This window comes from Fukomys damarensis, unplaced genomic scaffold (genome assembly GCF_012274545.1).
Source record: "Fukomys damarensis isolate Sample0158 unplaced genomic scaffold, DMR_v1.0_HiC HiC_scaffold_39, whole genome shotgun sequence".
Taxonomy (NCBI): domain Eukaryota; kingdom Metazoa; phylum Chordata; class Mammalia; order Rodentia; family Bathyergidae; genus Fukomys; species Fukomys damarensis.
In genome coordinates this window covers 10,739,065-10,761,394 of record NW_022900951.1, presented here as the reverse complement: position 1 = coordinate 10,761,394, position 22,330 = coordinate 10,739,065, and positions in this window count along the sequence as shown.

Genomic DNA, 22,330 nt, shown 5'->3' with positions numbered 1-22,330 from the left:
GAAATAACACCAGTTTTTTGGCTCACATTTTATTGGCCAAAGCAAGTTGCAATGCTACTTCAAGGGAGTCAGGAAAATGTAACCCCATCATATTCCTAAACAATACTGGTAACAATCACAGATTCAACGGACACAAAACTTCTTAAGTTGAGATTGGAAAATGCTATTCTGAAGAACCACTCTTCCCTATCTGACAGTTTTGGGCAGTGCTGTGTTGGCATTTCACAGCCATCAATTATTTTTGTGCTTTTTTCGGTGTGTTCCCTGCTTTTCCTTCAACATTTAACAATAGCTAAGCATCAGCAAGTGCATCCTAACTTTTCCAAGCTTTTCAAGCTGCTTTTTAAAGGGTGTGCTCTATAATGAGGATCCCAGCTATAAATTCAAATCATTAAAATTGAAAACTGAGCTGTCAATACAGATATGGCCTACTTGTCTAAACTTTTCTAGCAATCACTGGATGTCTTTGCCTGTTTGTCTAGTACAACCTGTCCCAAGAGACATTGTTAATAAGTATTTGACATTTCAAGCTTATTGTTATTAACTATTTTCTATTTTTCTGGCATGTTGAAACTAACCCTACATTCATACCACATAATTTCATTAATATAGGGTTCAAAAGCAAACAGAACTAATTTATGGTGTTAGAAACCATGATAATTCTTATATTTAAAGAGGAGAGAGCAAGAGTGAGAGAGAGAGAGAGAGAGAGAGAGAGAGAGAGAGAATTCTGTTTTGATGTGGATGCTGAATAGACAAGTGTGTCCACCTTATTAAAAGGCATTAAGTTGTAGTCTTCATTGTGTACTTTTATGTATATTTCGATACAAACTTTACTTTTAAAGAACTAACTGAATTTCTATGACAGTTCTATAATTTCTATGACAGGATTTCATTTCACAGGGAACACACAAGAGAAATTGTGCCCCTTCCTTTGCCGCTGCTTTTTTGTTTGCCCTCCCCCGCAGCTCTATAAAGATGCTTTCCTAATACTTACACTAATCCATTTTGTGTTCACCTGGGAGTGAGATGTGAAGAAAAACTCTTGAAGAGTGTTCAGACTCACCCAATTATGCCACCCCCAGAGGCTTTACACTCTCTCATTAGTGCACATAAAACCTCAGCAAATTTGCAAACTCCTCTAGCTGAACTCTTCTAAGTTGTGTGCCATTGTGTCTACACCAGATAAATTGGTGCTTGTTTCTCATCTATCCCTGAAGGTGCCTGACTCCTCTTAGATGTTGGCCAGTTGCGTGCTTTGCAAACTCAGCCTGCCAATGGCTCAGGAAACATGACTTTGCAGTTTCCACAGCTTTTTGTTGTTGTACAAAAGGGTGCTAGAAGCATTCTTTTCCAGCTCTCAATATCCCCAAGCTCTTTGTCATTTTAAATCTTGACACTGTAGAAGAGACAGGTCAATGATTTTTGGAGAATGTCTCTGTTGATGTTTCCTTAAGCTACTCTTTTCATGCAGAAGTACCACAGAAGCGAGGGCATGTCCTGCTCAGTATGTGGTATCAGGCGGCACAATTGGGGTGTTCCAGGCTCTGTCTGGTGAAGTAACTCCTTTTCTCTTGGCAATTGATGAGTAGCTTGGAAAAGCAACTCTTCTTCATCTAATGTTTGTCCTTTAATGTAAGCATCCATTAATAACTTTTTATTCTCCATTGTTCTATCTTTCTATAAAGAACTTCTTTTGCCTCACCATTCATTTACTTAGACATTTATTTGTCTGTCAATATAAGATTTAAAGATCCTTGATTTATTCAATAAGTTATTCATCAATCTCTCCATTTATTTGATAACTAATTACTCTAGATTTGACAGTAGAGGTCTTCTCAGGCCATCCCCTCTATTCTTTTGGAATGTCCCTATTTTTTGAACCACTCATTATTTTCTAGTAAACTGGATACTGCAGGCTCATATTTTCCTTCCTGACCATGAGTCTCCTTTCCTCAAGGAGTCCTTGTTCATTTTATTGAAGAATTGTGTCTAAAAACCAAGATCTAGGCATATATATATATGCTGGCATTTACAATTCCAGTACGATTCAGTAGTGCACATTCTAAATTTTACCTATATAGTAATGCCTTCCTTTTCCATCACTGAGAAACCTGGCTGCAGTTATCTTGAATACATTCATTTAGCTGATCAATTTTCTTGTGTGTAACCAATCTTACCCGTGAGTTCCAGGTCAGTCTCAACTACACAGTGAGAACCTGTCTCAAAAAAACAAACAAACAAATATTTGTATTTTGTTTATTGCCAATGTGGCTAAACACATTTTCATTTGTTACTTCTGTACATGTGGAAGAGATTCTTTAGAATAGTAGCAAAAATTAGAATATCTACATCTTGGGTTAGACTGTCTTTAAAATTCCTAACATCATCGCCCAGTTGTTTTCCAAAGTAATGATTTATCATTTCACTATTTATGCGTATGTCAAAACATCTTGTTGTATAACTTGAATATATAAAATACAAAGCAAACGTACTGATGTGCACTTCCATATTTATCTGTGACCATTCCCTCAGTCATATCTACACCATTTGCTTTACCAGACTTAGACAAATTTTGCCTATGTGGTAATCTTACTCATCTTAGGCTACCATGAGAAAATACCATTGAAACAACAGAAATTAATTTTGTCACTATTCGGGAGGCTGGAAGTTAGAGATCAGGGTACCAGCATAGTTAGGTTCCTGTGTAGTCCTTGTTCCTGACTTGCCAATGGCCATCTTGGTGTGTCCTCACATAGCACAGTAAAAGAGACTGTGAAATCTTTCATATCTTTTCTTATGAGGATATTATTCTTACCAGATTAGGTCCCCATCACACTTTTTTTTAATTGAGTTTATTGGTACATTTTAGGGATACAGTACAGTTATATTCATTGTTGGGATCTTGTATCTCTACATGACAGGTCTTGGTTCTCATTTTTTCCCCTTGTCCCTGCCCTCCCTTCACCCCCTCCTCCCCTCCCCATTTACAAATACTTTATTTCCATCTTTTCATTTTCTCACATTTTTTTCTTTTCCCTTATTACCCTTCCCCTACCCATCCCACCTTCCCTACACCTTTAGCCCATTTCTTTCCATTTCACAATGTCAGTTATCTCATTAGGATCTTATGTACTATTACAGTTTATTCACACCAGAGAAACTATTCGGTATTTACACATGTGTGACTTATTTATTTCACTTAGGAGTATATCCTCAATATGTATCCACTTTCCTATGAATGAATCTAATTTCTCGTTCTTTATGGCTGAGTAATATTCCATTTTATAGAAAAGCCACATCTTCTTTATCCAGTTTCCAACTGATGAGGAAATGGGCTATTTCCAAGTTTTAGCTATTACAAACTGTGCTGCTATAAACATGGGTGCACATACCAAAGACTTCTAGACTTAATTGACACATTCAGTAGAGTAGCTGGATACAAGGTGAACACCCAAAAATCAATAGCCTTCTTGTACACAAATAACAAACTCACTGAGAGAGAAATTAGGGAAACAATTCCCTTCACAATAGCATCCAAAAAAATGAAGTATCTAGGAATCAGTCTAACAAAAGAAGCAAAAGACCTCTACACTGAAAACTACAGCACTCTGAAAAAACAAATCGAAGAGGATATAAAAAAATGGAAATATATCCCATGCTCCTGGGTAGGAAGAATCAACATAGTGAAAATGGCCATACTACCAAAACTGCTATACAGATTCAATGGAATGCCAACTGAAATTCCAACACTATATTTCACAGAACTAGAAAAAGGAATCCAAAACTTCATTTGAAACCATAAGAGACCTAGAATAGCAAATCATCCTAGGCAACAAACACATGGCAGCGGGTATAACAATTCCCAATTTGAAACTATACTGCAAAGCCACTGTGATAAAAACAGCATAGTACTGGCAAAGAAACAGACCTGAGGATCCGTGGAACAGATCAGAAGACACAAAAATAATTACAGATGTGCTCAGCTACCTCATCTTTGACAAAGGAGCTGACCATCCTCAGTGGAGGAAAGATCGCCTCTTCAATAAATGGTGTTGGACAAACTGGATTTCAACCTGCCGAAGGTCCCCACCGTTCTGATTTAATTTAACTCAATTACTTCATGAATGCAGATAAATCTCACTAGGGATCACAGCTTCAGCATAAGAATTTGAAAGAAAAGGAGCACAATTCAGTCTACAGCACTGATGGAATTAAGACATAGCATTGTGATTTTTCCTGTGAATTTTTTTTTTTTTCTCATTGAGTTTATTGGTACTTTTTAAGTTACAGCCTTTGAATTTTTCTGATGTGTAGTGACATCAAGCATTTCTTTTATAAATTCATTGGTCATGCAGGTTTCTACATTCTGTAAATGTCTTTTGTAATTTTTTGGATGTTTGTTTTTCATATATGGATTTATACAATTTAATATATTCTTTGTAGGCGATACAAGATATAAATATTTTCTCCCACTTTGTAGCCTAATTTTTCAATATTTTCATAGCATATTTTGAAGACCATTAAGTTTTAAACATTTTTCAATTATGTGTTTCATTAATAGTTTACTTATATATAGTTAATAAAATTTTTCCTATCCAACTGAAGAAATTCTCTTTTTATTTTCCCAGAAATGTTAAATTTTGCTTTTCTCACTTAAATTTTAAAGATATCTAAATCTGATTGTTAGATGATCTGCCATTAGTATCCAAATTTATTTTTGTAGATTAATCAATTGTCAGAGAAGCATTTATCAATGTGTCCATCCATTTTTTACTGTTTTGAAGCATTATTTGTCTATCTTTTTCTGGGATCTCCAGTTTCATTGGCCTTTATTTTAAATTCCTGCATGAAATGTACACTGTCCTAATTATCATACCTTTGACTTTATTCTACAGTGATATCTACCTTAGCAAATAAGCTTTTTCTATTATTATTCATGAATTTATAAACAAGTTTAACTTTTTCCTCTTCCATATAGAGTTTTGAATTAGGAAAAAGTTCAACTTTCACTGAGCTTACAGATTCCACAAACCAACTGGAGGAGAAGTGATATATTAAATTATTTTGATCACCTAACCACAAATACTTGTTTGGGTTTTCTTTAGTAACTTTCCACATTTAGTAACTATATTTTCCATAAAAAGGTTTCACACAACTTTTTTTAGGCCTCATGAAATACTTCTGATTCCAGGTCTGTAACTCACATTAGAGAGAGGCACAAGTTGTGCTTTATGTACTTATGAAAAAGCAACTGATTTGTAATGGGCACCACCTTGGATGCCAAAAAAGCCAAGACCTTTCCAATAGTCTCTCAGATACAACATCCACTAGAAAAATACTGAAGGAGCTCTAGACAAAGGAAACTCCAATCTTGGTTTTGTGATTAAATCACTGTCTTTAAACTAGTTACTTTACTTCTTTGAGGCTTAGTTTATTTCTCTGAAAAATATGAAGGTGAAAAATGACTGCCAAAGTGTTTCAATCTAATATTATATTAACTTTTAGAAGAAAATCTACATTAAGAAGAGCTAACAAGGGTCACAGAACTCTTAGACATTGTCTTCTGATTTAAATTTGTTGCAGCAACAAACAATTCATCAATTACAGTGGTTTACAGAAGCAAACATTTATTTCTTGTTCACATTAGAAGTCAGTAGCTGTAGTTGCCCTATATCTGATCAACTGTGTGTCCTTTGGGAGTGGATCCTGGAGCTCACAATGCAAAATATTTCCCCCAAACACTGCTCCCTAACTCAGTAGTTTTGACATGAATTACAACAAAAATCAAAGTTATGTTAGCTAAAATGTATTTGTTCTGCTTATAAAGGGAAAATGTGCTTAGTAAAGAATATTTAGAAACTATAAAAAGTTTTAAGATAATGCAATTGACCCATAAATCCAGCACCCAGAGATAATTAAAATTAATTGTTTATATTTTTCCTTTTAGTTTTCACCTTTCTTTCAAGCCATCTATCTACATATTTTAATAAAATGAAGATTATATTATGCAAGTCATTCTGTATTCATATAATAAAACATAACATATATTGCAATCATATATTTCTATGTAATGAACATTGAAAACAAAAATTTTAAAGGCTGTGTAATATCCCATAAAAATGCATCTTCTTTCTTTTTCTTTTCTCCATTGTTTTGTTTTGGTTTGGTTTGGTTTCGTTTTTTTGGTACCGGGGATTGAACTCAGATCCTTGCGTTTGAAAGGCAGGCCACGGAACCACTGAGCTAAATCCCTGGCCCTTTTCTCCATTGTTAGTATTTCCATTTTTCTGCGAGTATAAATAAGACTGTGACTAGTGTTATAAAAATATCAGAATACTGACTATTTATTACAAACTTATAGAAGATTTCTGGAAAAATGATATTGATTTTAGCCTTGGGGTGAGTTTTTTGTCAAAATCACCACAAAAGCCTAACATCTCAGTGTGACGAAGGACAAATATACAGTTACAAGTCATTTAATGATGGGGGTGTACTCTGAGAAATGCATCATTAGGCTCTGTCATTGTTGTGTGAACGTGATGTGAAGAGTGTACTTACACAAGCCTAGATGATATTGCCTTCTACATACCTAGGCTAAATGACATGTATCATCATGTACAAGGTCCATCATGAACTGAAACATCGTTGTGCAGCACATGACTGAGTTTTCATTTTGTCGTAAGAACTTGGGTTGTGTTTGTTAGCAAACCCAAGGCAGGATATGTTCTATTGACTAGGGGTGAGGGATTTCACTGGGAGAAGTTGGTAGTTAAGCAATGTAGGAGAGAGGTCTTCCATTATGGAAGTGCCTATTTTGCCCCTGTAGCCTTTATGAAAAAAGCACTGTTCCTATTTCTGAACTCTCCTCTTTGCCTTCCTGTTACCAAGATGTCTTATCAATGCCTTGGTCTTTGAGCTAATTTTTATACCCCCTGAATAATCAGTCATGCTTAATGAGCACACATGCATTGCTTCTTTATTTTCCAAACACATACACATACCCAATTTTAATTATACTTATATACCTAAACGTCTGAAGCTTTTCTTATGACATCTGGTATGGGCCATATCAGGAAATTTGTACAGGCATGGCTTTGCAAGGCAAATTGTTCATACTAAGTTAGATTCAATTCAGAGATTATTTAGTTCATATGTCATTTACCTTTTAAAAAATTTTGTATACTATGATTTCAAGATTTGTTTATATTAGCTTTTCACTAGTATTTAATCACCAATCCCTTGGAACATTACAGCTTTTACTTTCTCCTAGTATATGATTATTCTATACATGAGAGAGTTCTCTTCATTTTTTGTTGTTTGACATTTTTCTTGGTACATATTGGTTAAATGGACTAATGGGTTTCATTTTGACAGATTTGTCCATGCACCTAACATACTTTGATCATTTTCACTCCTTTTCCACCCTCTTTGCTATGCCCTCCCACCCAGTTTCTCATTTTGGTGTTGTGCATGTGGGGGGATTCAGTGTTTGTAATATTTTTTGATCATACCCATCTTCCCATTATCTGTCCTTACAACCCCTCCACTTTATTACCTTCCTCTTGATTAATAATAGGCTACCTTCTCTTTTCCTGTCACCTCTTTGGATTTTACATATTAGAAAGAACATGCAATATTTATCTTTCTGAGTATAGCGTATTTAATTCAGCATAATTATCTCCAGATCCAAACTTTTTTTCTACAATTGACAAAATTTTGTTTTTCTTTATGAAAGAATAATACCCCATTATGTATGTATACCACATTTTCTTTATCCATTCCTCTGTTGATGGGCACCTAGACTGCTTCCATATCTTGGCTACTCTAAACATGATTGTACACATATGCCTGTACTGTGCTGACTTTAATTCCTTTGGCTATATACCAAAGAGTGGTATAGCTGGATCAAGTGGTAGCTCTATTTTCAGTTTTTTGAGAAACGTCCATATTCATTTCCATGGTGGTTGTACTAATTTACATTCTCACCAGCAGTGTGCAATGATCATTTTTCACTTCATCCTCACCAGCATTTAACATTTTTTGTATTCTCGATGATGGCCATGTTGATTGGGGTGAGACAGAATCTCAAGATAGCTTTGACTTACATTTCTCTAATGGCTATAGATGTTGTACATTATTCATATACTTACTGGCCATTCTTCTTTTGAGAAATTGTTCAATTCATTTGCTCCTTTATTGATTGAACTATTTCATTTTTTGGTATTGTTTGTTGAGTAGTAACTGACAAACATTTTCTGCTATTCTGTATGCTGTCTCTTCAAGCTGTTAGTTGTTTCCTTTGTTATGCAGAAATTTTTCAATTTGATGTAGTACCATTTATTATTTCTTGCTATGATTTTCCATATTTTTGGAGTCCTATTCAGGGAAGTCTTTGCATGTGCCTATGGCTTCACATGTTCTGCCTATATTTTTTGTAGTAGTTTCAAAGTTTCAGTTATTATACCTAGGTCTTTGATGTATTTTGAATTAATTTTTGTATATGGTGAGAGATATGGATCTAGTTTCATATTTCTAAACATGGATATCGATATGTAGTTTTCCCAGTATCATATGTTAAAGAGGCTATCTTATACCAGGATGGTGATAGAAGCTAATAGTCCTACCAGTATGGAAGCCTGAGGCAGGAAGATCATGAATTCAAGGCTACCTGGGCAATTTAGCTACTGAGACCCTATCTCCAAAAATTAAAAAAAAAGAGACTAGGGATGTAGTTCAGTATGGAGGCCCTGGTTTTAATCCCTAATACCACAAAAAAGAAACAAAGAAAAAGAATAAAGAGAATTTTTTTTTCCAATGTGTAACTTTTGCTCCTTTGTTCGGAATCAAATGGTTGTAGTTGTGTGGACTTCTTTCTGCACCTTCTACTCTATTTCCTTGGTCTATATGTCTATTTTTGTGTCAGTATCATGCTACTTTTGTCACTATGGCTTTGTAGTGTAACTTCAAATCAGGTATTGTGATACTTCCAACTTGATCTTTTTGCTTAGGATTACTTTGGCTATTCTGGGTCTTTTGTGTTTTCATATGCATTTTAGGATTGTGTTTTCTAGTTCCATGAAGAATGTCATTGGTATTTTGATGGGGGATTGCATTGAATCCGTATATGCTTTTTGGTAATAAGGACATTTGAACGATATTTATCCTTCCAAGGCTTAAATATTGAAGGTCTTTCCATCTTCTAGTGTCTTCTTCCATTTGTTCCTTTGATGTTCTGAAATTTCCTTTTCAGAGGTCTTTTACCTCCTTGATTCAATTGATCTCAAAGTATTTTATGGTTTTTATTTGAAGCTATTACGAATAACATGGTTTTCCTTTTTCTTTCTCAGCTAGTCCATTATTAATGTATAGAAAAACTATAATTTTTACTATTTCTTATTCCGCTACTTTGTTGAATTTGTGTGAAAGCTCAAAACATGTTTTGATGGAATGTTTAAGGTCTTCTAAGTATAGGATCATATCATCTTCAAAGATAATTAAACTTTTCATTTCCAACTTATGTCTCTTTTATTTCTCTTACATGATTGTTCTAGTTACAATTTCAAAAACTGTATTGGATAGCAGTGAGGAAAATGGACATCCCTGCCTTTTTCCTAATTTTAGAGGAATGCTTTCAACTTCCATATTCAGAATGATATTGGCTGTGAGTTTGTCATACATGTCCTTTACTATTTGAGGAATGATCTTCAATGCTTCATTTGTTTAGCACTCTTATCATGAAAGGTTGTTGAATTTGTATCATTAATGAAAGTTATGGTACAGTTTAGATATACATAATGATCATATTCATTATATGGAATTTGTACTGTGCATGAAGTATCTTGATTTTTTCCCATTCCCCTCCCTTCACTTCTGTCTTCCCCATCCTACTTACAAGAGCTTTGTTTCCATTTTATCTTTCTTTTCTCTTTTTTGTTCTTTTCCCTTCCTTTTGTTCCTTTTTTTTCCTTCCTTTCCCTCTCCCCCCTCCCTTGTGCCTCTTCCCAGTTGAATATTTTCTTCCCATTTCACATTCTCTAATATACATTGTGGTCCTTATTTACACTTTCAGTTTCTCACACCACAGGAACAATTCGGTATTTACACATGTGTGTCTGATTTATTTCACTTACGAGTATGGCCTCTATGTGCACCCATTTAGCTACAAATGTCTCAAGTTTACCCTTCTCTATGGCTGAGTGGCACTCCACTATATAAAAACAAAAACAAACGAGCAAACAAAACCATATCTTCTTTATCCACTTATCAGTTGATGGGCATGGGCTTTTGGGTTGTTTGCAAGATTTAGCTATAACAAACTGTGCTGCTATGAACATGGAGATTGCTATGGTATGAGGCTTCTCATTCTTTTGGGAAGATTCTGAAAAGGGAAATAGCTGGGTCAAATAGAACTTTTAGTCTTAGTTTTCTGAGGAATCTCCACACTGATTTCCATAGTGGTTGCACCACTCTACACAGCAGAGAAGGGTTTCTTTTTCCCCACAGCCTTATCAGCATCTGTTATTGGTAAGTTTCTTGATAATAGGCATTCTTTCTGGGATGAGAAGGAATCCCAATGTTGTTTTAATTTGCATCTCTCAAATGACCAGTAATGCTGAACATTTTTTCATATATTTATTTGCCATTTGTACTTCTTCATCTGAGAAGTGGGTATTCATCTCAGATGCCCATTTTTGCATTCAGTCTTTAAATTGGGGTTGTTTGATTTTTTTTTTTTTTTTTTGCAGTTCTTTATATATTCTGGATATCAGTCGTTTGTCTGAGGACCAACTGGAAAAATTTTTCCCACTCTGTTGGTTGTCTCTTCACTCTGCTGGTGATTTCTTTTGCTGTGCAAAAGCTTTTTAATAAGATGATATCTTAGTTGTTGATTCTTTGTACTATTTCCTATGGGATCAGGGCTTTGTTTATAAAGACTTTGCCTACACCTATGCTTTCAAGAGTTCCACCTATTCCCTCTTCCAACAGATTTAGTATTTCTGTTTTAATATTTAAATCTTTGATCTATTTTGGTTTTAGTTTAGTGCATGGTGAGAGACATAGGTCTAGCTTTAGTATTTAGCATGTGGAAAGCCAGTTTTTACAGCACCATTTATTAAAGAGCCTATATTTCTTCCAGTGAAGATGTTTGGCCCCTTTGTCAGAGATAAGGTGGCTGACTGTGTTTGGACTTTTTTCTGCATTTTCTATTCTGTTCCATTGATCCTCGGGTCTGTTTTTGTTTTTTTACATTTTTGCCAGTACCATGATGTTTTTATCACAGCAGCTCTGTAGCTCAGGGTTTGTGATGCCCCCCTGCCTCTCCTTTGTTACCCAGACTTGTTTCTGCTATTCTAGTCTCTTCTGGTTCCAAATGAATTTTAGGAATGTTTTCTCTAGTTCTATAAGACATGCTATTGGTATTTTGATTGGGATTGCATTAAATTGGTATAACAATTTTGGGAGTATGGCCATTTTCAATATGCTGCCTCATCCTATCCAAGAGCAAGGGATAACTTTCCATTTTTTAATATCCTCTTCAATTTCTTTTCTCAGAGTGCTAGTTTTCAAAATAGAGGTATTTTACTTCCATTGTTAGATTGATTCTTAAGTATTTCTTTTTTATGCTTTTGTGAAAGGCATGGTTTCTTAATTTTTTCTCAATAAGTTTTTGTATTTGTGTATAGGAACGCTATTGACTTTGTATCTAGTTACATGACTGAATTTGTTTGGGTTTTTTGTTTTTGGTACCGGGGATCGAACTCAGGACCTTGTGCTTTTGAGGCAGTCTGCAGAACCACTGAGCCACATCCCAAGTCACATGACTGAATTTGGTTATTAAATCTAGAAGTCTTTTGGTGGAGTTTTGGGGTCTTCTATGTAGAGTATCATGTCACTTGCAAATAATGATACTTTAACTTCTTCCTTTCTAATCTTTATTACTTTTATTTCTTTCTCTTGTCTACTTGCTTCAGCTAATGTTTCCAGAACTGTATTAAATAGGACTGGTGATAGTGAACATACGTGTCTTATTCCTGATTTTAGAGTGAAAGCTTTCAGTTTTTGTCTTTTAGTATGATGTTCTCTTGTCTCCTCTATTCCATACCACTGGCTCCTCTCTCACACTGCCCTCCTTGACCTGCTCCCATGGCCCAAGGCTGCTTGTGCTGCTGGTTGCAAGTCTGAGGGAGTGTTCACTTCCCAGCCCAAGGATGCCTGCACCACTGGTCACAGGGTGGGGGAGTGGTAATTTCCCATTCTTTGTCCCTGCTGCCCAAGGCTGTTTGTGCTGCTCATCACAGCCTTTTCTTGCACTGTCATAGTGCAGCAGGGGTACTTTTGTTTTGTTTTGGTTTGGTTTTTGGTACCTGGGGTCAAACTCAGGACCTCAGGGCTATCCTCAATGCCACTGTTGGCCCCTTGAGATACTGAATTTTTTTGAAGGCTTTCTGTGTGTTAATTGATCATGTGCTTTTTATCCTTGATTGTGTTTATGTAGTTTATTATTTATTGATTTGTGTATGTTGAACTATCCTTGTATTCCTGGAATGAAATCTACTTGACCATGGTGTATGGTGTATGATATTTTTAATGTGTTGTTGAATTTAGCTTACAAACATCTTATTAAGTACTTTTGCATCTATTTTATTAAGTATAATAGTTTAGTTTCTTGTGTCCTTGTCTGGTTTTGTATCAGGGTAATATCGGCATTATAGAATGAGTTGGGAGTATTCCTTCCCTTTCTTTTTTTATGCAATAGTTTGAGGGCCGTTGGTGTTCTTCTTTAAAGGTCTGATAAAACGTAGCAGTGAATTTGTCTGATCCTGGGAGACATTTTATTATTACATTGCTTGTTATTAATGATTTTAGGTTTTACATCATCTTGATTCAGTTTCTGATAGGTCACATATGTGTAGAAATTTATTTCTTCTATATTCTCAAATTTATTAGAATGTATATTTTCAACATATTCTTTAATAATTATCTGGATTGCAGCAGTATCATTGGAACAACTGCTTTTAATTTCTAATTATGTTTATTTGGGTCTTCTTTCTCTCCTTTGTTTAGTATTGCTAATGATTTATCAATCTTGTTTATCCTTTTAAAGAACCAATGCTTTGTTCCATTGTTTATTGTTCTTTTAATCTGCCTCATTAATTTCACCACTGGTCTTATCATTTCTTTCCTTCTGTTGGGTTTGGTTTTGTTTTGTTCTTGTTTTTCTAAGACCCTGCAATGTATCATTAGGTTATTTGAGATCTCTCTGATTTTTTGATGTAGACACTAATAACTATAATCTTCCCTCTAAGAACTGCCTATATATATATATATAATTCTGGTATATTGTATTTCTATTTTCATTTGTTTCTAAGACTTTCTAAAATTTCCCCCTTAAATTCTTCACTAACCCACTGGTCATTCAAAAGTGAACTGTTCAATCTCTGTATTCGTATAGTTTCTGTGATTTCTCTTGCCATTAATTTCCAGTTAAATTCCATTATTATCTAATAAGAAGCATGAATATTTTTCAATTTTTTGTGTTTGCTAGGTCTAGTTTTATTGCCTAAAATATGATCTATTTTAGAGAAAATTCTATGAGCTGCTGCAAAGAATTTATATTCTGTATCTGCTGGATTTTCAATTATAAGTATAGGACCTTGAAATGTATCTCTGAGCACACAACCTGGGCATTCCTGAAATCTCTTTTAATGACATGTAGCCATATTACCAAATGAATGTAGGCAGAGAGACATTTCATCTCTAGGCTTCGCCCATAAAAAGCTCCCATACAATCCTTTACACTATCTCTTCTTTTAACTATCAGTGCAAAAGATCAAGTAGAAGCTAGAATTCTAAAGATGCAAGAAATGACAGAGCCATGTCTGGAGGAAAAGAAAATCTCAAAATCACCCCATGGAAGGCTGCCCACAGTCTTAAACATCTGCATGATACTTCATGTAAATTAGGATGAATCATTTTATTAGGTGAAGCTGCAAAGATTAGGAAGTTTATTACACTGGCTAGATACTTTTACCTTAACAAATAAAAAAGTGTTAATTTACAGATTAAATTCTTAACTGTCCACTGTCCTGTGGATCAAGGACTTTTGAGTTATAAAAATGAAATGCAAAGCTATTTTATAAAGAAAAATACAGAAGTACGTGCATGCTATTAACATGAATTTTATGCACCGAATAAAATTAAAGGTAGTTGGCAAGTGTGTGAGGAAGAAAGAGAAAAGAGAGATAAAGAGTATAAAAAATAATATAAAACGGATATTTACAAACTACAGCTTGTGGGCCAAATGCAGCCCACAGTTTTAGTAAGTAAATTTTTACTGAAACACAACATTCTCACTCATTTATGTACTGCGTATGGCTCCTTTCACAATACAGTGGTAGTTAAGTAGTTCTGACAGTGACCATATGGTCTGTAAAACTGGAAATATTTACCTTTTGGCCTTTCATACAAAAAGTTTGCTGCCTGTTCTTTTAAAAAACCATGTATATATTTATAGTAATGTATCTATGTAAAATTATATGTGTCACATATATATAAATACTTTAAAATATATATTAATAAGAATGCATATAGCTATATTTTCTTTATACTTCTGAGGAATTGTGTATTTAAATTTTAGCTCACATCATGAACATTGCATATTTATAAAAAATGTTCACTATTATTCTGGATTATGTTAAATTATTTTTCCAGTAGTACATTATACCCTGCAAATCTCATCAGATCTTCATGTTGCCTTTGCATGATATCTGCCCTAATATTGTTAGCCCCTGCTTGCCTTTTGTTCACTTCCCTACGTCTTGTTTATGCAACACGTATTCTGCCAACGAACTCCACACATGAACGAACTGATCAAGTTTTTCTATTTAAGAAGCTCTTCAGTAAATACATTCCGGAGATAATAGACATGGTCGTTTTCCTCAGTGATCTTTCTTGTGACATTCTTCTTCAGTAGTTTCAAGAGTGACTCTGTCCTGATGGGGGAAAAAAATTTAAAGAAAGGCTATGCATTTGTTAAGGTTCCAAAACATTCAAAGCTGGGATACGATATTTTTCGATTCAAGAATCGCTTTCTACAAATATATAGTGGATGAAAAATGGTGTGTAAAAGGCTGCATGCTCATTTTACCTATCTCACTGTAAGTCTTGCAGTAGAATCATGTAATAATATAGACACTAATTTGAAAGATGCCCATATATATGAGTTCTGTATAAGCATCACCTGTGGGAGAAATGGGAAGGAAGGAATTAGGAGAAAACAAAGATGGACATTCTTTGTCTTTGAACAATCAGGCCTGCTCCCTCCTTTGTATTTCTTCCATCAGTCACTTTTAGTTTTATATATGCCTGTTCTTTTTATGATGGCTGGTGAGAGGAAGATACATCTCAGATGATGCCACACACACATACACACACACTTACTCACTCTCAGGCACTCATTATGCTAATACTCACAGCAGTACTCTCTCCCTTGAGTCCCTGCCTCATCTCCCTTTAATTTCAGCCACAAATTAACTCAGCTGCTGAGGACACACTTATGAGGTTTGATTTTTTAGCTCAAGAGATGTCCAATCATTAGGAAAACTATTCCTGCATACTTCCAATTGTAAATGGTATTATTTTATCTTAATTTTATATATTATGCACAACAATAAAATGTAAATAAGTCTTGTAGATTGAATGCTAAGACCCTGGAATTCTTGTAAGTTTAGTGAACAAACTTATCCAGCCCTCATAGAATCCTTATACAATAACATAAAAACTGTTACTATCCCCATATTTTAAGTGTCAGTTTTCAAACATAGGAATGATCATTGTAGACCCATGACCTTATGCATTATTTTGATAAGTGTTAATTTCTTTAAAACAATAATGGTGAATAATGTAAAAACTGCACATGAACAAAACAATAAAACTTACATGCATTCATATATATGTATATTATCATGCATATATATATTCATGTATATATATGTATATACATGTGTGTTATATATATATATATAGAGAGAGAGAGAGAGAGAGAGAGAGAGAGAGAAATAGAGACAGAGATGGAGACGGAGAAAAAGAGACTGGAGTGGTGCCATGCCATTTTGGCATACCAGTTTCTGTATTAGTTAGGCTTGCAGTAACAGTCACAAAAACTTTAGTGACTTATAGTTGCAAACATTAATTACTCATTTAAGTGACAGGTTGGAAATTACAAATTAGCTGTGGGTCAGCTGCATGTACTGTGGCTTTGTTTACCTGGGCTTGACACTGCTTTTTCACGTCTTCTTATTTTAGCACCCTGGCTCAAGCACCACTTAAAGTGGGATCTGCCCATTTTTTGGGCAAAGATGAGAGGAAGAGGAGAAGCCAAACCACACAACCATGTTTAAAGCTTTTGCTTGGATTTGCTCTACATCATGTTATCTCATATTCCACTGGCCAAAGTAAGTTCTGAAGAGAAGTCCAGAATCAGTGGAGGAGAAAGGAATAGTGCTCTAACAAGGAGACAAGGGAATGAGTACTTCTGAACAGTAATATAAAAGATCACATTTTCTTTATGTGTTTGATGCTTGCAAAGCCAAATTCAGTTATCAGCTACCCCACAGCTCACTATCTTGACGGTGCTATTGTACCCCAGGCTTATTGACTAAGGGAGCTAATACACGGAAAATTTTCTCTGGAAGAAGCCTGTGTGTATTACTTTTTTCTTCTATTTAATTGAGAAGATTTGTACCCTGCCAGCATGCTATTTGGAAAGAACATTAGATGAGCCAAAATATATTTTTTTAAAATGAATCATTTTTGCTTTCCATATTAGCCCAATTTATTCTGTAAAGACTCTAACAAAGGAGTGGAGGTCCTCAAACTAAAGAGGTTTCAGGTTGCATTCAGAGAATCACATACTTTTACATCCTTCTTTATTACCTTAATTACCTTCTTATCTGCATTCCAAATGCTACTGTATTAAAATCTGATTCAAATTCTGATTATGTTCTTTGAATAAGCGTGAGACCTGTGCTTATTGTTAGGAATGGCCTTTTGAGAAATCTAAAGCTTCTTTTGTTGCTACCTAAAAAATGCAAATGTTCTTTTGATCCCGACAGAGGACCAGTTGGACTAAAATGCCTATGGCACTAAGAAACCAACATTTTAAAAAATATGATTTATGTAAAGCTCATTTATTTTAATATTACATCACCAGTACTGGAACAATTTGATGTTAATGTTCAATTCACAATGCCCATTTTGCTAGGTAAACTAGAAGTCCTGCTGCTAACTTTCTGGGTAATTCAGCTTTTTATAATGCATTTTCCTTTCAATGGAGTCTAAATTACTTAACTTCAGTCTTCCTCGCTCTCATCTCATTACTTTGTATTGCACTGATCATTTGTTCCAAGGGGGAATGTGACAACCGACTAAAAAGAGTTTGCTGCACTGCTGGCTATTCTTTCTCAACTTTGAGACTTCCATTTCAACATATATGAACACTCAGGAACTCCACTTTACTGAATCAGAAAGACTGAGTTGACAGTGGAATATGGCTTAGAGCATACAAATGAAACTACAAAATTTCTATTTTGGTGGACATATCTAGCCAGATAACAAGACATAAGAAAATGTGTCATCTAGTCATGATCAATCTTTAATAAATGGGATTAAGGGGAGAAATGATGATGCTTGCCTAAAATAGGAAAAATAGGATATTTATTTTACAATTACTATGCTCCAGAAATCTTTTCAAATATCTTATTATCAAGTTGTGACTGAGACTAAAATAAGATAGATACCTTCAAGGATTTCTCAGATCTTAATCCATGACCCACAAAAGATGCAAACATCTCCTTTTCTCTCTGCCCTCTGTTAACAGCGTGTGAAATGTGTAAGACTTGAATAAGCTAAAGTGTCTCCATGCTAATAGGCCACACTGTGCTTCTTCATATGCTAATTGCTACCTTGGTTAACAGCCCGCCCAGGGGCAAATGGTATGACAAAAGGTGACCATAGAACATTTCCTGCATAAGATAAGCAATGTGTTTGCAGTCTTGTTCTATGAATTCCCTGACTCTTTGTTTAGAAAAACCTTATAAAAAGAACCTCAGCCCCTGAGCAGTTGCCTCTCTGAGCCACCTGGCTCCCAGAGTGCCGTCTGGCCAGATTAATAAAGGTCTATTTACCATCTAGCCTGGTGTGTTCCTTCCTGGGTTTCTCTTTTCTCTGTCGAGCTCCCAGAGCCTCGCTGGGTGTTAGGGCCCAGCATCGTGGAGGCCTTTTTGGCTGTTCATGCTCCGTGGAGTGGAAGTGAGACTTTAGGTCTTACAAAATGTACTTTCCCTTCATCCCCTTACTCTTATTGCAAGGACCAGGTTCAGGGAGGACATAAGAATGTCTGCAAGGGTATTAGCCACTAATCCATATTTCATATCCTACAGGAAGGAAATCCCCTAAAACATGAGGGAAAAGTCTAGAAATGTCCCATACATATGACTCACCCCAGCAAAGCCATAAAGATAGTCCCATTCTTTTGTAAACAGGGCAGTCTGATCCCTTTCCTCAGAACTGTGCCTCTTTCAGCTCCTCAAGCTGAAGCCAATCCCTATTTTCTCTTACTTTTTAATTCTATGTATCATGGACACATCCTGAAATTCTTTCTCTATGACAAAAGTTGATAAGTTGATAGATCTATTGGGAGAGTGGGGTTCCCATCCACTCCTTGGACCCTGTCAGTGACATTCCAGTTTCATGATTTTGATCCCAATTGAGCAAAAGAGCCCTTGGCTGATATGTAACAGTACAAACAGTAAATATTCTCAGCTGTATTAAACATTTTTTCTAAAGCAAAAGTACAAATATTTTGGATCTCTAAAGGTCCACTACAAATCTGACTCTAAATCAATTAGCCTTCTTTATTTATGAAACAAATTTCATAGGAGGCCATTGTTTTGGACAATCTGCAACACTAGGTGCCAGCAGGTGCAACCAAACCAGAATGGAGCCATTTCTGCTAAATGCCACATAATCAACACTGAACTTGGAAATGGATCAGTTTAAAAAATACAGTAGATTCCTGTTAGTATAATAAGGATGTTTCATCTGTTTCAAGTCTATAAAGACAGTAATTTTGAAACTATCAATGTACATTTCATTCTCTGTTTCTGCTTTCTTCTGCCATTTTCTGCCGAAAATGTCAAACTCCTCTGCTTAGCCCCTGGGAATTCGCATTCTATGAGGTGTGCTTGATGCTAGAATCAGAAATAAAAGCCAGCTACATCTTTAAATTTTTGTAATTTTGTTTTATTGATATCTGACTTCAAAACCAATGGACTTTTTAATGACATAACACTGGATGGAAGAGGCATCTCAAGGAGGTTGAAAAAGATGAAGCCTCCATGATTCGAAGTCACTCCAAAGATAGACAAAAAGAAAGAAAAGAAAAATCTTCATTATTACAGGTGGTCAAGGCAATAAAGAAAGAAAGATGAACTCCTTGAAAAAAACTAGCAATGTCTTACTAGCGCATCAGCTGCAGATGTGGTATTAAGTTCTCATATTTCTTTTCTGATACCTGCCTCATGTGACACCTGGTCAACTGCAATCCCAAGTGTGACACTCTGCTCTCCAGCAATCAGAAATCCAGAGAGAGAGAGAGAGAGAGAGAGAGAGAGAGAGAACACTCTCACTAGATCCAATCCTACTACTTTGTTTCACCCTTATTTCTAAAATGGTATAAAAGGCAGAAGAAATCTAAAACTTTAAAAGTTATTAATTTCAGTTATACTTACCATATGTCTGTATGGCTCATGACTTGGTAAAAGGTGTACAAAAACTACGTTGTTTTAGGATACATCAAATTTTACTCAATTACCAATGAGGAACCAAAAAAAGACAATCTAAAACATCTCCTGCTTTGTCTCCATTCTTCTGTTGTCTTTTGGTAATTGCCTAAACAGCAGCTAGTACTCACACTGCCCTTCTTAACAAGACCTATTCCTATCTCATTTAGGAAACAGCTATGCTTTCTATGTAGATTTATCCTTTATCCCAACCCTAGTTGTGGGTACTACTTGGCTTAAACCGGATACTGGTCTCATTAATTAGATGAAGGATGGGTTGTAATCTAGCTTTGAATCAGTCAATGGATGAAAGTCCAATTGGATGATATGGGGATGAGGGCAAGCAGACAACCTAAGTTGATTAAATCAAAGTAGAAGCAGAACATCATCCAATAGTTAAAGGAAGGAAAGTGTTCTCTCTTAAACTGAACCTGAAGGGAAAGCTTGTAGTACTATCTGCTTCTGGAAATCTCTGCTAGAACCACCGGTGATGACACGGGTAGCAGCACATAGAGACAAATCAACTGAACTTTTCACTTATATGAGACTATAAATGTTCTTATTGTTTAAACTGGTTTCTGTTACTTTGAAACTAAAAATAACTAATACGTGCATCAATCTAGGTGAAATACACCCAACCATTACATCGGGGTGGTTATTTGTTCTTGGTACCTGTGTGATATGCAGAATGCTTGTTTACCAGTAACAAGGCTTAAATTTGTCTGCACATTGGAATTATCCAAGAGTTTCAAAAGATATTGATCCTTATATCTCACCCTCCTCCTGAGAGATTGTAATGCGTTCCTTTGAGTATAGCTGGGAGTGTTTGAATCTGCCTGTCTTATTTGCCTTATTATGGGGGTGAGAAGGGAGGTGGCAGAAAGAAGGGGAAAGTGGGTTCTCAGTATAACAAATAAAGAAGCAAGTTTCAAATGTTTAAATTTTAATTTTTACCATGCCCAGAATGCTTCTTTTCCTAACTGTGAACTTTAGGCCTCCGGGATGAGAAACAGAATAAATAATCCCACTTCATAGAATCTTGAGGAGATTTTATTTACATCTTGGTATCCAGGGAACCACTTTAGTGAGTGGTGCAACTTCCTGAGTTCATTTGCAAAAAGCAAATACTCACAAAGGCTTTATAGGTCTCAATGTAACAATAGCTTCTCTAATCTCTTTTCTGATCTTTATCCTTTTCCCAATCACCATGACAACTCACACAGACATCCACCAAGAAACCTGGAAGGTATGTTTTTGGTGTTTTACATCTCCTTCTTAGACATTTCATAAATTCAATATCCAGAATTTCTTAGAATGAAGAAATTAGATTCTCAATTTCCAAATGATGTAAGTCAGATTGTAGGAAGGGTCACATCCCCATTAGAGAGACAGTGAGGGTAATAAAAAATGAAAGCAGCAGAGATTTGCTAAAACAAAGATCAGCTGCAATAAAAGGAATGAAAGGAAAAATTTCATGCAAACATAGGAACAATTAACTTTGGAGAAAGAATGTAGATGCCTTATTCAGATTTCAAGAAAAAGAGAAAGAGCTGAGTTTTCTGCCTGCATTCACTCTATTTTCTATACTACCGATATAAAATATCTTTAGGATTAATTCTCAGCATATTAGACAAATTCCATCACTGGGACATAATAAGCAACACTCACAACTTGAAGAAGAGGTTTATTTTGGTTCACAGTTTCAAAGAGTTTAGTCTACAGTCAGAGAGCTCCAACATAGACATGGCACAGTGGCAGGGCTTTGCAGGAGAAAGCTGCACATATCATTGCAGCCAGAAAGTGAAAAGAGTGGAGAGGAGCTGGAGACAAGAATACACCCTTCCAGAACACATTCCCACTTACCAACTCTCCCAACAGGGCACCATCTCTGAACAGTTCAGTCTGCTATGAATTCACCAGTGGACTAATCCACTGATTAGTATTAGTGCTTACATGACTCATGCAGCTTCCAAAAGTCCCACCTTTGAACATGAGACATTAGAGGACATGTCAGATCCAAACAGTCACCTTATCTTGCTAAAATTCTTTAGCAAGTTCTCTTTAGTAGCTGTGTGATGTAACAGTCAGTTACTGCTGCCTGACAAACTATTCTACAACTCACTGGCATATAACAATAAGCATTTATTAACACTCTGATAAATCTGAAAATTGGCTGGTGCAGTTGTGTTTTGGACTTCAAATATGATATGAGGTTCAGCTGAGGTGGCTCTGCTCCAAATTCATTCTTTTGCTATAAGGGACATTGTGTTGACAAGGTAAATTTGCCAAGAGAGGTGCACCTTTAATCAGATTTTAGGGCTGAATCTGTGAAAAAGCCACTACACAACACTCTAAGATTTGAAATAGTTTGATAGAATGAAGGAAAACGTCAAGGAAACACATGGAATTAGAAAGTCAAACAGGGTACATCACCAGATTGGGAACCAACACTTGCAGCAATGAAGTTCCATTCTGGGGATGTGACT